This window comes from Falco naumanni, chromosome 13, assembly GCF_017639655.2.
Source record: "Falco naumanni isolate bFalNau1 chromosome 13, bFalNau1.pat, whole genome shotgun sequence".
Classification (NCBI taxonomy): domain Eukaryota; kingdom Metazoa; phylum Chordata; class Aves; order Falconiformes; family Falconidae; genus Falco; species Falco naumanni.
Genome location: NC_054066.1, coordinates 25,033,991 through 25,048,443, shown reverse-complemented (window position 1 = coordinate 25,048,443; position 14,453 = coordinate 25,033,991). Strand labels below are relative to the sequence as shown.

Below are 14,453 nucleotides of genomic sequence, written 5' to 3'. Positions count from 1 at the left end.
GGAACTGGGATGCCCCCGCCCAGGTGCCCCCCTACCCTGCACCCAGCACTGGCTGCCGCTCCAGCTGAGCTGGGGTCTCCTGTCCCAGCTGGGCTGCATGGCTCTGCCCTCCAGCTCTAGCTGTAACCACCAATACACATCCTCAGGCTTCGCCTTTTTTTTTTTTCCTCCCCCATCTTTTTTGTCCTCCCCTCTTCCGCCCCCCTTTCTTTTTAATTTTTTTTTCTCCTCCTTTTTTCCCCCTTTTCCTTCTAGGAGCTACAGAGGCAGAGTGGCCCGAAGGCAGCCCCACGCAGTCTATACACAGGCATATACACACGCTTAGTCCTGACCTGCATTTGTCACTCCTTGTACATGCACACATTTGGCCATCTAATGTCCATTCCCCAGTTTGCCTTCCTATTATATTTTATATTACCTCTGGTGAGCTTGTGCCAGAAGAAAGCAGAAGGAGGAGCTGTTAGAAAGACTTTTTCACTTTAAGATTCAAGAGCACATTTTTAGCATTAACTTTTTAGACTCTGGTCATAAAATGTTGGAGTACACGTACAATTCTGCGGGTGAATGTGCAGTGTTTTGAGAGGGCCAAATCAACAACAATCTCTTGCTGACAGCGCCCAGCTCACAACATGCTACTTGAAAGACAACCAATTCTTAATTTGCAAATCTCAGCAACGATAAGCTATAAAAATATGGAATTATGAACAGCAAGATACTGTGCAAAATAAATAACAAGTCTCCAGTGAGTGAAAGAAATTATTGGCAGCAGTACAGCCACCACTACCAAATGTCAGAAATGTAAACACTAAAAAAAAGAGAAAGTTAAAAGCGCCATAACTTTCCTTCCAAAAACGTCAAGACGCGCGTGCGTATCTGCATCGCAAAGGTAGATGCTGATGTTTCAGCCTAGGGTGCATTTTCAGTTGCAGATCGCCAATACGACGCAAAGACAGTAAGTTGCTTTGACCAATGCACGTGATTCCACTCCTGATCTTCCCTATCCAAGCCAGCTCTTATTAAAAGTAAAATATTTGAATTTGCCGTTTCAATTAATCTATATAGTTTCCTTTTCGATCACTGTTCCGTTAATGTTCTGCACTGAGAGAATTTATCTGTTTTCAGCATAAAGCATATTTCAACTTGGAAAACGTATTTTGCGTTTACTAATAATCTTTATGGCTTCTTCGTTTAAACCAGCTGCTACATAAAAATGAAATTAAATCTCAGTCGGCTGGCTCATTCTGTGTTACATGTGCTCAGGGCTGAACTGTAAAAGTTGAAACTTGTAAAAAAATCTTCTCTCATAGTTTCTAAAAAAGTTATTTAAACCAGTTTTAATCGGCTATCTCGCATGAGCAAAATACATAATGCTGTGCTGGAAAGAGCAGGCTGTCTCATATTCATTTCCTATACGTAAGGAATTTGATTAGAAAGAATGATTTCTAATTAAAGCTTTGTGTCTAGTTGTGATTCTTCTTTCAATACTGTCAAGGCAATTAAATCAGCTAAAGATAATCTTTAACATTCACCTGATGCAGTTAATTAAGTGGTGAAAAATGAAACACTGATTAAACGAATCAAATCCTACATTACAGGTAGCAAAGTTTAAATTGGAAACTAGAATTCACAATCAGTTGCTGCTTTGCTATTTTAGGTATTTTACTTTAAAGAAGTATAGCTTTCTTAACCTAACTTCACCCATTAAAATATTTCATAATGGCATGAATTATCTGCAGACTAAAGTGAACCTTGATTTAAGAAACACCTAATAACTCATCAGCATAATTGAAAACAAAATGCTTCACTGCGTCCTTCCTCTGCCTATTCCAGCCTTTTTTCGAACACACCAGGATAAATAACGTTTCAGCTCAACAAAGAGTGGATTTAAGTGCAGTAAATATAAAAGAAAACCACTGAAGATCCTGGTTCAGCACACAAGTGCTGCGAGTTCTAACAAAGTGTATGGGAAGGCACAGGAATATTCACACACGTGTGCATTCAAACCCAAAGCCCCATACACGCAACTACATTGGCAGCATTATCAGTTTTGTGTCTTCCCCTTCATTCTCTCCATCAATTTTACATTACAGCTTCTGATCAACTCAACGGTTTAACGTAGCAATCCAAGTGGACTGGAACAGGAGCCAGAAAATGCTGCTAATTCAAAATCAGCAAATACTAGCTTTGTATTCCAAAGAAAGCACTCCCAATTTTTTTCAGGTATAAGATGAAATAAAAAGAAATTATTATTTATGAACAGAAAAACAGAAAATCCTTATGATCTATTGCCCATAATCAAAATTATTCTATTCTGCATTTCACATCTGTGCCTTATTTTTTGCCATAACAGCAAACAGGCCAAAATCTGTTGTGAATTGCTGTTGGTTTTGTTTAGTTGGGTTTTTTTTCTTCCATTGACACCTTAAAAGTTCCTTAAAAAAGTAAGTCCAGAAAGTGAACGCCACATACCTGATCACTTATCTGACATGCAACAAGGTTGTGCTGATCGTAGCATCCAGCAAACTTGATATATTTGAGCCAGTTTCCTACATCTGGTTGACTGGCATCTATGCAGAACTTCACATTGCAAAACTCGTCCAGGATCTAAAAGGAAGAATATGAAAGAGTAAATCTTTCTGTCTTTGTCTGGGCATACTAATCACAAGATAAATCACAGGTTTCCAGATAAACAAATGGATAATAATAATAATAATAATACAGGCATGCTTATTCAGAAATATACTTCTCTGGTAAGACTATATTTTTTTTTTAGGAACAGTCAGAATATGTACATAACAATAAAAGGACAATAAATGTACTGAAAACCATCTTGACAAATGTCCACATGTAATCAAGAGGTTGTCTAATTACTGCTAAGAAACATAATGCTGATTTAAAAGGGATCTGATTTTCTCTGCATTCATCAATGACTATGTTTGAAAATATTATTTTAATCAAATATGATTCAGTCAGGGAACATAACGGAAATTATTAAAATAGGTGGTATTGCCTTCATTTAAGGTTTCTGTTTTGTTTCAGGGTTTACGCTGTTTGCAGCCCCCATTTGGTCTTTTTGTATTTGCTGCTCCGAACTAAACTTTATTTGGTAGGCAGAGTTATTTATGTCGTTTTCATATTATGCTCCCAAACAGCCCCTTCTGTGCAACACGTAAATCACTCCCCTTAACTGAAGCAAATAATAGAACTCTTTATGCCAAACTAAAGAAAATAAATGAAAAACAATGTAAACACTCATGCAAAACATGGCAATATTCAATACATACCAATAAATGGTTCCAATTACGCAGACAATAAACAAATATAATGAGATTGCTTGTGGACAAGCTAAAGAGGATGTTCTATGCTAATATTATGACAAATTACTAATCGTTACATATGACTGAATACCATTATTTATTTGCAAGCTTTACCACCGGCCTATTTGAAACTTTCCACAGCATCCCAGTGAGCTCACTGCTACATTTGTAACTTCTCCGCCTTGGCAGCGGCAGCAAACCACCCGGTTTTATTAGGAAAACAAACAAACAAACAAACCCAAACTGAAAACACCATAAAACACATGCCCCAAACGAAAAGCAAAGGGAGAGGGAGGTGGTTTCCCCGACGGGAAACGCTGGGGCTCAGGTCGGGCCCGGAGCACACTTGGCCCCCGCGCCGCGCGGAGGGGAGCCCGGCACTGCGCCCCGGTTAAAGCGAACCCCCGGCGGCTCCCACCCGGGCACCGCCAGTAAGGAAACGCGCCCCGCGGAAAGCGGCGGTCCCGGCGGGGGGCGTCCCGGGGACAGCGGCCGCTGCCCGGGTCACCGCCCCCCCGCGCTCCCACCGCCCCCCCGGGGCCAGAATCGGGCCCCTCGGGGAGGTGGGGGGGGGCGGTGGGAGCGCGCCAGCCCCGCGCTGCACAGCATCGCCCCGCACAGCCGGGTTTCTCCTCCCGAGCAGCCTTCCCCCCACACACAAAAAAAAGGGGGGAGGGGAGAGCGTACCCCAAACCCACGACCACCCAGACCCCGCGGCCGCGCTGCGTGGGGCCCAGCGGAGCCGCGGGAACCCCGCGGGCGCGCACGCTGCCCCGCCGCCCGCACCTCTCGGTATTTTTTAGAAGGGGGACACACACTGAATTTTCCCTTTCAAAGCAAACCCCGCTTTGCTCCGGGGGGGGGGGGGGGGGGGGGGGGGGGGGCGGCTCATCCCCCACCCCCGGGGGCGGCGGAGGAGGGTCCGTCCGGGGACCGACGGGGCAGGGCGGCCCCGTCCCGCGGGGCCGTGGGCAGTGCCGCCGCCGCGCTCGCCGCTCTTACCTTGTGTCGCCGGGAGCCTGCGGGAGAGGGGGGGGGAAACGGGGTGGGGGGTGGGGGGAGAGGGGAAAATGTCCTTCAGGCGGCTGGAAGCAACATCTTGGCTTCAAACGCGGGCGGAGGCCGCGGCCGTCGGGTTCCGGGGCTGCGGCGGGCGCTGCGCGGGTGCGGGGCGCTCCAGCATTTGTCGGGGGGCGGCGGGGGCCCGGGGCGCCGGGCGGGGTGGCCGGGAGGGGGCTGCCAGCCCCGGGAGGGGGGGGGCTCAGCGGCGGCGGGGCTCGGCGGGTTTCTGCTGGCTCGCCATCACCTTCCCCTGCCGGCCCCTCCTGGTCTTATCGGCTGGGCTGGTGTGTGTGTGCGCGCAAAGAAAGTTATCGGGAAAAGGGGGGAGGAAAGAGAAAAAAAAAACCTACCAAAAAAAAAACCCCACCAAAAAACCCCCTAAGAAAAAAACCACACACACACACACAAAAAAAAAAAAAAGCAAAAAAACACACAACCCTCTTTAAGGAAAAAAAAAAAAAGAAAAAAAAAAACCAACAACCCCACCGCACACCGCTCAACAAAACAAACTTCTTTCACTTCTCCGCCGGGGATGGGAGAAAAGTGTGCGCGCGTGGGCGGGCGGCTCGCCCCCTCCCCACCCCCGCAGCTGCCCGCGGCTCCTGCCCCGCCGCACCCCCGGGCAGCGCCCGGCCCGGCCCTGCCCGCCCCCCCCTCCCCGCCCACCCCGTCGGGTCCTGCCAGCCCGCCGCTCCCCTTCGGGCACTGTCTCTTTAAAGCGGGGCAGCCCCGGCTGCGTCGGCGGCCGCCCTACACCCCCCCACACCCCACCCCCCCCCCAAGCCCGGGCGGCGGCGGCGGCGCTCCCGGCGCGCTTAAAGCGACAGCGGCCCCGCGGCCGGGGGTCAGCGCCAGGTCGCGGAGGAGCGGCCCCGCGGCAGGGGCACACCGGCAGCCACCCCCCGCATCCCCCTCCCGGGGCCGGCGGGGGGCTGCCGCGGCCCGGGCCCTGGCCGCTCGCTTCTATTTATACAGCGGCCGCGGCCGTCCCCGCCGCCGCTCGCCCCCCGCTCCCGGGAGCGCCGTCGCGGCGGCCCCGCAGCGGGACTGCGGCGGGCGGGGAGCCCAGGCCAGCCGGCCCCGACGGCTTCTCCCGGCGCTCCAGGAGCCAGCGCGCCCGGCGCGGTACCGAGTAACCTCCGCCGCCGCCGTCACTGTGGCTATTAATAATAATTTTTAATGAAATGCAACTTTTTCTTTTTTTTTTTCTTTGCCCGGCCAATTTCCCGACGACCCCGGCTTGGTGCCGCGGAACCACCGCCCGGTTTGCTGGAGCTTCCTAAACCATTTGTATTCCTTCCCCCCCCCCCCCTTTATTTATTTGGTAACGAATCCCGTGAATGGAGGCGGCGGGAGGCTGGGCTCTACCTGCCGGCGGAGCGGCGGCCGGGCCCGCTCCCACCCCGCGGCAGCCGCAGCCCCGCCGGCCCCGCAATCCCACCGCGCCGCAAGGCGGACACCGTCCGGGCTAACCGCGGCAAGATATTCCTATTTTAGCGGAAAGAGCTGGGGGGGGGGAATGCTGAACTGGATCTTTTATTGCACTATGCAGAAGTGCCACCCACTTTTTTTTTTTTTTTTTTTTTAAGTACAAATATATTTCTCAGACTAAAAGTCGATTTTTTCTTTCCCGGGGGGCCGGGGGAGGATGGCAGGGGGAGGGCGAGAAGCCGGGTGACAAGAGATGATGATTAATTCGTCTCAGCGGCCTGTTATCTGTGACATTGAACTGTTATTTCAGATAATAGCTATTGTTCGAGGCGGGGAGGGAAGAGAGAAGGGGGGGGGCGGGGGGAACAAACCCGCACGAAGTGGTGGTAGGTAGGACAGGAAAAAAAAAATCCTTTGTCAATAACCTCAAAAAACCTGGTGGGAGATTCCCACAGCAGCCGGGCCTGAGAACCGCCCGGTTTGCCGGCCCATTGATTTCCTGCCCTCCCTCTGCTTGTCCATTGTTGGGGCTTTTTTTTCCTTATTATTATTTTTTTCTCTCTCTCTCTCTTTTTTTTTTTTTAATTTAGCCATAAATTGGACAGGCTCGAGCTATGAGCTGTTCTATTTTCTTCCTGTCAGGATGAGGGATTTGTTTTATGATGCATTGTGTATTAAATACAAGTAATCTGGGAAACTGATTGCTCGAGCCCATAGGCCTGATCAGAGGCCCCGATAGGAGCCGGAGCCCCCACCACCACCCCCGCTCCGCCACAAAAGGAGGAAACGCCGGTGGATAAACAAAAGGGCCTCCCGGTACCGGCAAAGCGGGGCCGGCCGGCACCGGGGCTCCGCCGCCGCCGGGGCACCACCCGCGGCCGCTAGGTGGCGCTAGCCGCCGGGACACGGCCGGGCTGCCGCGGGACGCGCCCGCCGCGGGGCCGGGAGCGGGGCCGGCAGCGGGCGATGCGCAGCCGCGGGACCATCGCTGCCCGATTTTCGGGGGGGAACCCCCGGTTTTGATAATTTGCCTTCATGCACCGCTCCCCGGCGTGCTCGGCTGGACACCAGCCAGGCGGAGGGGAGCGCGGCCCGAGGAGGAGAAGGAGCACGAGGAAGGCCCATGCCCCCCAGGCAGAGGGTCCGCGGCGGGGCGCGGGCAGAAGCGCTGGGCAGCGCGGTGTGTGTGTGTGTGTGTGTCCCGTCGGGGCTGCACAACACACACGGATTTTTCTTCTTTCAAGCAAGAATCTCTTAAATGTACCCACAGCCTTTCCTCCCGCCCCTCGGATGGTTTGGTAGGGGCTTCAAGAGGCCCAAATATTTCCACAGGGTCCCTTTTGCAATTGTTTATTTAAAATAAGTCGCTATATTAGTGGAGGCAGTAAGGAGTTAGTACTCGAGTCTGCTAGTAATTCCCACCAGGCTGTAAACTGATGCCTCTTTTAAGCCTTTAACTTCATGGTCGTCCCAGAAGTAAAAGTTCTCATAATGGAGACCCTATGGGCATCGTGCATTCCAGCACATCATTAAAGCAAAGCAAAGCAGCTCAGCCACAGCCAGATGAAATAGCTGCACTGTCCACTTCTAACGGGCTTCCTGTGGACAAACACGGCCGAGGACAATGGTGAAAAATCAGAGGCGTCGCTGGCGATTTTTTAAAAATTTCATAAATGTTCATATTAAGCTGAATATTATCCTTACGCTTATAGAGCAAGCCACTTAATAACCGCACTTTTAAGTGGGGTTTAATGTTATATTTCTCAAGGTGACTAAACACAACATTGAGCATCCTGAGTAACACTGTGGTGAGTGTTTAAAATACCAGACGAGCGTATCAAGCAGGGAGGGAGAAAGGAAAAGCAAAGCAAAACAAACACAGCAGAAAACAACAGCCCTCCAACACATCCACATGGTCTGGGACAGACCCGGCAAACAGCGACAAGCAGGAAAGGCGACGCAATTCCAGTGTGTTAATTCCTCCCACCCTGCATTGTGGATATCAACTTAAAAATAAATTAAAATTGAGTGAAACTACAAGCGTTGCTGCTTATTTCAGGGGGAAGAGCCAGCCCTCTTCCAGCCCTTGGGTGAGGTAGCAGTGGTGGGCATCGCGGTGCTGCCGCAGCCCCATCCCGGCCGCCCCTCTTGCCCTCACACGCCGTGGGGCTCGTCCCTCCCGGCCAAAAGGCAGTTTTCAAGTGAGGGAGAGGAGGAGGAAATTAAAGGTAAAAAAATGTAAATAAAAAATTTCCCTTGGTCTGGAAATGGGCCCAACTGAAAGCATGTTAATCTCCACCTCGGTAATTTGGTTCTTCTGGAGAAGACAGAAGCCCTGCTGCTGTGCCCTGCACTTCATAAATCACGTCTTTATGTGGACAAGGTCAGGGCACCTAACAGCTCAGACATGGGCCTTTGCAGTGGCTCGGAGGGCTCCGGCATGTTTATTCTCTTGCACAGATCTCCGAGGAGCAGTCCAGCACGCTTCTAATTACTTTTGATTATTTTCATTTGCTCGGGTCAGGCTGGCTTTGCCGGCACTGCTGGAGGGTGGGTTTCCTCCCCCCAGCCTGGCTGTGGGATGCGGGGGGATCACTGCTGTGCTGCACCCAGCACCCCCTTCCCCAGGGCAGTGCAGGCCTCCAGGGACCCGTGGGGCTCACCCACCAGTGGAGGGGGTCTCCTTTCAGCAGCAGAGCAAAGGCTGAAACCTCCAGCTGCAGTGAGGACACCCAGCCAGGCTGTCCCCAATAGCCATGCAGTGAGGGGCATTTACCCATCTGAGATGAGGAGTGTGCAGAAAAGATGCACACCCGCTGAAAATACTGAGTGTGTTTGAGGAAAAAAAAAAACAAAAACCAAACTACTCCATATCCTTGCAAAATAAAATTAAAGCGGTGCATATGCAGGCGATAAAAAAAGTGGAAGGACCTGTGCGACTGCGTTGGGGACAGGGCTGTGCTGGGGAGCTGCAGAGCACACGCGGCTCCTGGCCGTGCACAGAGGCAGCACGTGTTCAGCTCCGCTCACCTCCTACTGCCATGGACCCCCCAGAACAGCGCGTTGTTGCTGTGATAAATAAGCACGCAGAGCGAACACGCGGCACCCACACGGAGCAGATGCACGGCAGGACCACTCGATCGGTGCCCTGGCGCTGGTAGGGCCTAGGTGTGGGGGAAGCCGCCCCATGTTCCCAGGGGTGCTGCTGCCCCCTTGCACCCCCTGCTATGGTCTGGAGCAGCCACGATGCTGCTACTGGCAGAAGCCAAACCACTACCCAAGTCCTGAGCAGAAAAGCTCCACTTTTTCTCTCCTATGCTCTAAAATAGCGTGTTCCTTCTTACCACGATCTGAGCTTGACAGCTCAGCTCCGCTTTCTCATCCGCCATTACCCTGGTGTGAGCAGGGTCCCAGCAGACCCACTGCCCTCGTGCCCTGCCCAGCTGCCACACCTGCAAACTCACTGGCGTGCCGAGTACTGGGGCAGGCAGCTCCACTGCATCCCACTGGCGAGGGTCTGCCTGCAGCTGTGGGTACCATCACGGCCGATGGGTGAGGGGAAACTCCTTGAGCAGGGGCTACCCTGGTGGGACGGAGTTTTCTGGCAGGCACTGAACCACACAAACGGGGTTCGAGCCCAATTCTTTTTGAATCTTGGGCGCTACTGCATACCAGCAGAAGGGAAATCGCAGCAGATTTGTCTTCTCCATCAACAAGGAAGATGTAAAAATGGATTGGTGACTAGTATCCAGCTGTCTGGGTGAATTTGCTCCTGCCTTGGGGAGGAAGGCTTGGAAACCCTGTAGAAACTGCTCTTCCTCATGGCAGCAAGAGAGGTAGTAACACCGTATTACAAACAAGCCATGGCCCTTGCAGCCCCAAACTGATGCTGAGGGATGCGGTGCCGCTTGTCCACCCCCGGCTGTAAGCACACTCCTTGCAATGGGAGAAAATCTCCTCATTTTCCTCCTCCAAATCTTCCCCCCGGTTTCCCTGCCAAGGCGTGTGCTCTGGTGCTGGATGTTGAGGACTGTTGCTGTTTTCCTTCGTAGTGTTCATTACTTCCATTACAGAAGAGTCTGGAAGCCTCCAAATCCAGCCCGGGCCCTTCTCACGCTCAGGGCTGCTGTAACCGCAGGGCGAGGCAGTCCTGGCCAGGCGGGCTTGGCACCCGTGCGCGCTGAGATAAAAGTCGGGGGAGAAACCCGTGTTAGCCAGCTTGTTTTAACACCTACTAGAGACGGGGCAATTTAAGGCAGCGGCTGATTGATGTGGGTGCTGGCCTCCTGTCCATCCAGAAGCTGGGTGTTTTCCTGTGCTTTACCCTTCTTGTGTTTTGAGAGCAAGCCAGAATTCTGGAGAATCTGGGAAACTCCATTGGCGATGCCCTAATTCTGCATCTCCCCCTGGGTGCTGGGCAGCCTGGAAGGGCTCTTTTCTCTCTTAACCGCCCAAAGAGTAAAAGACCTTGCCGTGGCCCTCTGAAACCTACCGCTGTGACCAAAAAAAAAGTCTGGTTTGGGTTTATTTTAGCATTCTCGTTCATCCTTGCTGAAATACAACTGAATAAATCTGTATCAGGATGTGCCCACCCCAAGATAGAGCAGGGGGACCCTGCAGGCGGGGGCTGCACACGGGGCAGCCAGAGGTTCCCACCTGATGTAACCGCTGCTTCTCTGCCTGGAAACACAACTTTTTGCAGAAGCTGCTCTAGAAAATTGAAGAACTCTATGCCTGAGAGGGCACCGCACCCAGGAGGTAGAAAGCACAGTTCAAGGATTTTGCAGACTTCTTTTGTATGTATGTGCATAAGAATTCAACAGGGATTCGTTAACTCTTAGTTTCTTTCAAATTTTTAATTTTCAAGCCTTCTCATTTGCCAAATAGTCTGGGGACAGCTTTGGAAGACCTTTTCCAGCCCCAGAGCCCCTTGTGGCACAGGGAAGAGCCCCGCAGGAGGGGTGTATGGCAGCAAGCCCTGGAGCACTGTTCCAAACTATCCGGAGTCTGACAACAGAATTTGAAAACTGAAAGGATGAAGAAGAAAATACCAAAGCAGAGAAAATGCCAGTCCAAAAGGGATTGGAAGGGTTAAGCAACAGAACTTTACACTACAAGAATTACTGTGATGCATAACAGGCAATTCCATTTTAATAATCAATTTTAGGAGTGACTGGCTATTTTCAAAGCATTCCTATTGTAGCCAAAGTTTTAACTAGCCGTACAAGAGTGGACATAAACACCTGTGGACTTTATAAGAGTAAGAAGCAATTTATCACCCAATAAAAAGTCAAACACTCATTTTAAAATTTTCAGGTTTGCATTTGCTATTTTAAATGTACATGTGTGGATGGTTCTAGGGGAGGTTCAGAAGAGGCGGATACGCACCCTACATGCAGAAACACACGTGCAGACGGGCAACATAACCAGCTCCTGCAGCAGGGAGGAAAAACCTGGCTGAAAGCATCACTGTTACAGTTTCACCCCACCAACATTTCGTATTAAACATGTTGTGATCATCGACCAGAGTTGTCTAAAACCTGAACTAAACAGGCATTAAATCAGCTGGCATATGAAATTACTGCAATTCGATTTTCAGATAAACCACAAAACTTGATGAACTAACATTGTTCCAGCTGGATTAACTCATCATCCCTGGGAAGAGAAGGTTGCGGAGGAAAGCAAGGGTGCTAACAGTGACGATTAATCGTTCTCCTATTGCAAGGCGCTTGCCTATGAGCGGAGAGAGACCCTGCTAAAGGCAGGTTAAGGATCCACAGTGCCTCAGAAACATCACTGCCCTGCCAAGCCCTGCCAGTAGCACTAGATAGTATTTACATGCGGGTAGGAGAGGGAGAATTCTTTGTTACAGGCTTGTTATGAAGCTATAAATAGGTTAAAATCCCCATCAACACTTTGAGTCATGCTCGGTAGATAAACCCAAGGACTGAATTTCAGGAATGATAATTTATTCAGCCAGTGGAGGAACATGTAGGGTTGATCCTTATCTTGTACTGGGAAACCTCCCTGGGATTAAGTTGGGAAGTATTTGGACATAAGTGCAACGTGATGGGTCAGGTTCCCCACCACTGGCGGGCAGAGCTGATCGGGTGCACCCCCCTGGGTGTGCAAACCAGGGTCCTGGCCAGCGCATGCTTCGCTAGCCCTGGGTGTGCACAGCAGCCCACCTGGGCATGCATTTGAAGTGCTGCTCCACATAAATTAGTCACACATGGCTAAAGGTGCCTGATTAATTTTGAAAAATCTTACTCCAAGAGTTACCTGGATTGCACTACAGAGATTTTGCTCACGGGGAAAATCTCTGGGGGAGGGGGGGCAGAATGTATTTGATACAGGGGTCAAAATAAACCTGTCCTATAACCCATTGATCACAATGGGTTATTAATGAAATAGCTGTGAACATCAGAATATCCTTGTGGCAGATTTCTTTCGTAAATGAGTTGAACATTTTCCAATTTCAAGAAAGTGCTGCTACCTATAAACTTGGAAATTAAGGCTTTTTCCCCTAAGACTCAGGTCCCTCGGGGCACTTGTGTTCTGGCATGCATCCCTTATTTGCCAAAGAAATTTCAAACTTGGTAATTTAGCACCATACTGATAAAACAAAGGGGGAGGGGGGTAGCAGCTGAGCATGTGTGCATGTGAAGGAGGAGGGAGGTAAGTGGTACAGCTTCAGGCATTTTTTTCCTGTGGCTTTTTTATCCACAAGTCATGCTGCAGATTTTGTGTGAGATTCATAGAGAAAACATTCCCAAGACACAATATATAAGGTGCATATCAATCCACTAACTGAGTTTTGCAGATGCAAAATGACCTGCAGAATTTGAAGAAGAATGGAGGCTGCTTTATAACCATTTTTCCATATAACTTATTTAAGCCTAAAATGTTGGGCTAAATTCCCCACTAGCAGAATTATGAGTATTAGTACTGTTAGTATCACAGCAACACCTAGAGGCCCCAGTTGAAACTGGGACCCTTTGTGGGTAGAAAAATAATAAACATGAGACTCTGCTCTGAAAAGCTTACAGTTGGCGTGGACGGATAAAAAGTGTGCAGGATAGGATGATTATAATTTTGTTTTGATGGATAGAATATGGAGATTTGCTCATGGAGAAAATCAGTGGTGGGCTAGGAAGGAACCTCATGCAATATTTTCCCATGACTTCCATTCCCTGAGAAGTTGCTTTTTACTTCCTTTCTTTGACTGCAATGAACAGAATCTCCTATCTGCCCGTTGGCGTTCACAGCTTCTCAGGGGTAAAGAGCGGGAGCCTGCTTGGTCTCTGCCAGTTAAAACAGCTCTGCATGCTTTAATATGGCTCATCTGTAGCAGAAATTGTACTTTATCACCCTTTTTTCGCTAGGAAAGTATTTTAGCTTTGGAAATGAGCAGTTGATGCTTTGGAACAGATCTTTAAACATAAGCACGTTGTGCTGATTGGTACCATAAATGAAACCTTCTCCTATAGAAGCAGTTTTGGGGAGGATGCATAAAACTGCTTCTGACTTTTGTGGGAGAAACGAGAAACAGAGTTCACGATGTCAAATCCTGTTGTTAGGAGTCATCTAGCAATCATGCAAGCACAGGTGGATCACGATCCCTACCAGGCAGAGCCAGGGAGAGACTGCCCCAACCACAACACCGGCTGCTGCTAAAACTCACCCAACGAGTGCAAAAAGCAGCAGGGCACAGGCATGTGCTCAAGACAGGTTGCAATTTTTTGGGTCTGTAGAAGCAAAATGAGGCAATGTGTTAAGAATAGATTCTTTCCACCAGGAGGGATTTCAGAGACTGTGCGATCTGTATTGCTGAGAATCCAGTGTAGTGAATACGGCACTGAACACCATTTCTTTCCCTTTCCAAAACACAGTAATTTGGGGTGGAAATTGCGCTCTGTCTGGGCTTGATCAATAGTTTTGGCCACCAGTTCAGCCCCAAGGTTGCCAGCTGTCTTATGTCAGTGCTGTCTTCAGTATTTTGAGCTGCTGGTGCTTCCCTGGTAAATATGTGACCACCTTCCCAGGCCCTGACCTGTGCATCCTTCAGGCCAGACCCTCGCATGGGGCAAAGCAGATCCACTGAGGTTAAGGGAGCGGCTGTAGGATGGATCGACTGAGGAAGGTGCTCATCTTTGTTGGCTTTTCAAGGAGTTGTAGTAAGGTCAGGGCCAGGGAAGGTGGTCACATATTTACCAGGGAAGCACCAGCAGCTCAAAATACTGAAGACAGCACTGACATAAGACAGCTGGCAACCTTGGGGCTGAACTGGTGGCCAAAACTATTGATCAAGCCCAGACAGAGCGCAATTTCCACCCCAAATTACTGTGTAGTCCCAGAATCAGACAGATGCTCAGACCAGACTCAGGCTGCCCCAGGGCTGTAGATGGAGGAGCTGCTCCATCTCCAGATGAAAGTCAGTCCTGGATTCCCCCACTCACTTCAGCAACGTGATGGGGGCTGGGACACGGTGCTGGCACTTGGCATGCTGGAGCACACCAGGGCTGCAGCCCTGGGCAAGGTGGGGATTGAACCAAAGCACAGTGCCTCTGGGAACCTGCACGCATCGCAGGATATGCCAGATATTTGTGCATCCTGTCATTTTGATGTAATATTTGTGACACC

At 50.2% G+C, this 14,453-nt stretch overlaps 1 protein-coding gene across 5 annotated transcripts in view; it reads right to left on the bottom strand.

Annotated features, from left to right (window-relative positions):
* MECOM (MDS1 and EVI1 complex locus) overlaps window positions 1–3,959 on the bottom strand; it is a 49,796-nt gene extending 45,837 nt beyond the window's left edge. For 2 of the 5 annotated variants that reach the window (XM_040613620.1, XM_040613621.1), the window contains exon 1: window positions 2,470–3,959. The gene's annotated coding sequence lies outside the window, so the exon portion shown is untranslated. The remainder of the gene's footprint in view (window positions 1–2,469) is intronic. The other 3 variants (XM_040613622.1, XM_040613623.1, XM_040613624.1) reach the window with 2 other exon arrangements.
* Window positions 3,960–14,453: the final 10,494 nt, after the last annotated feature.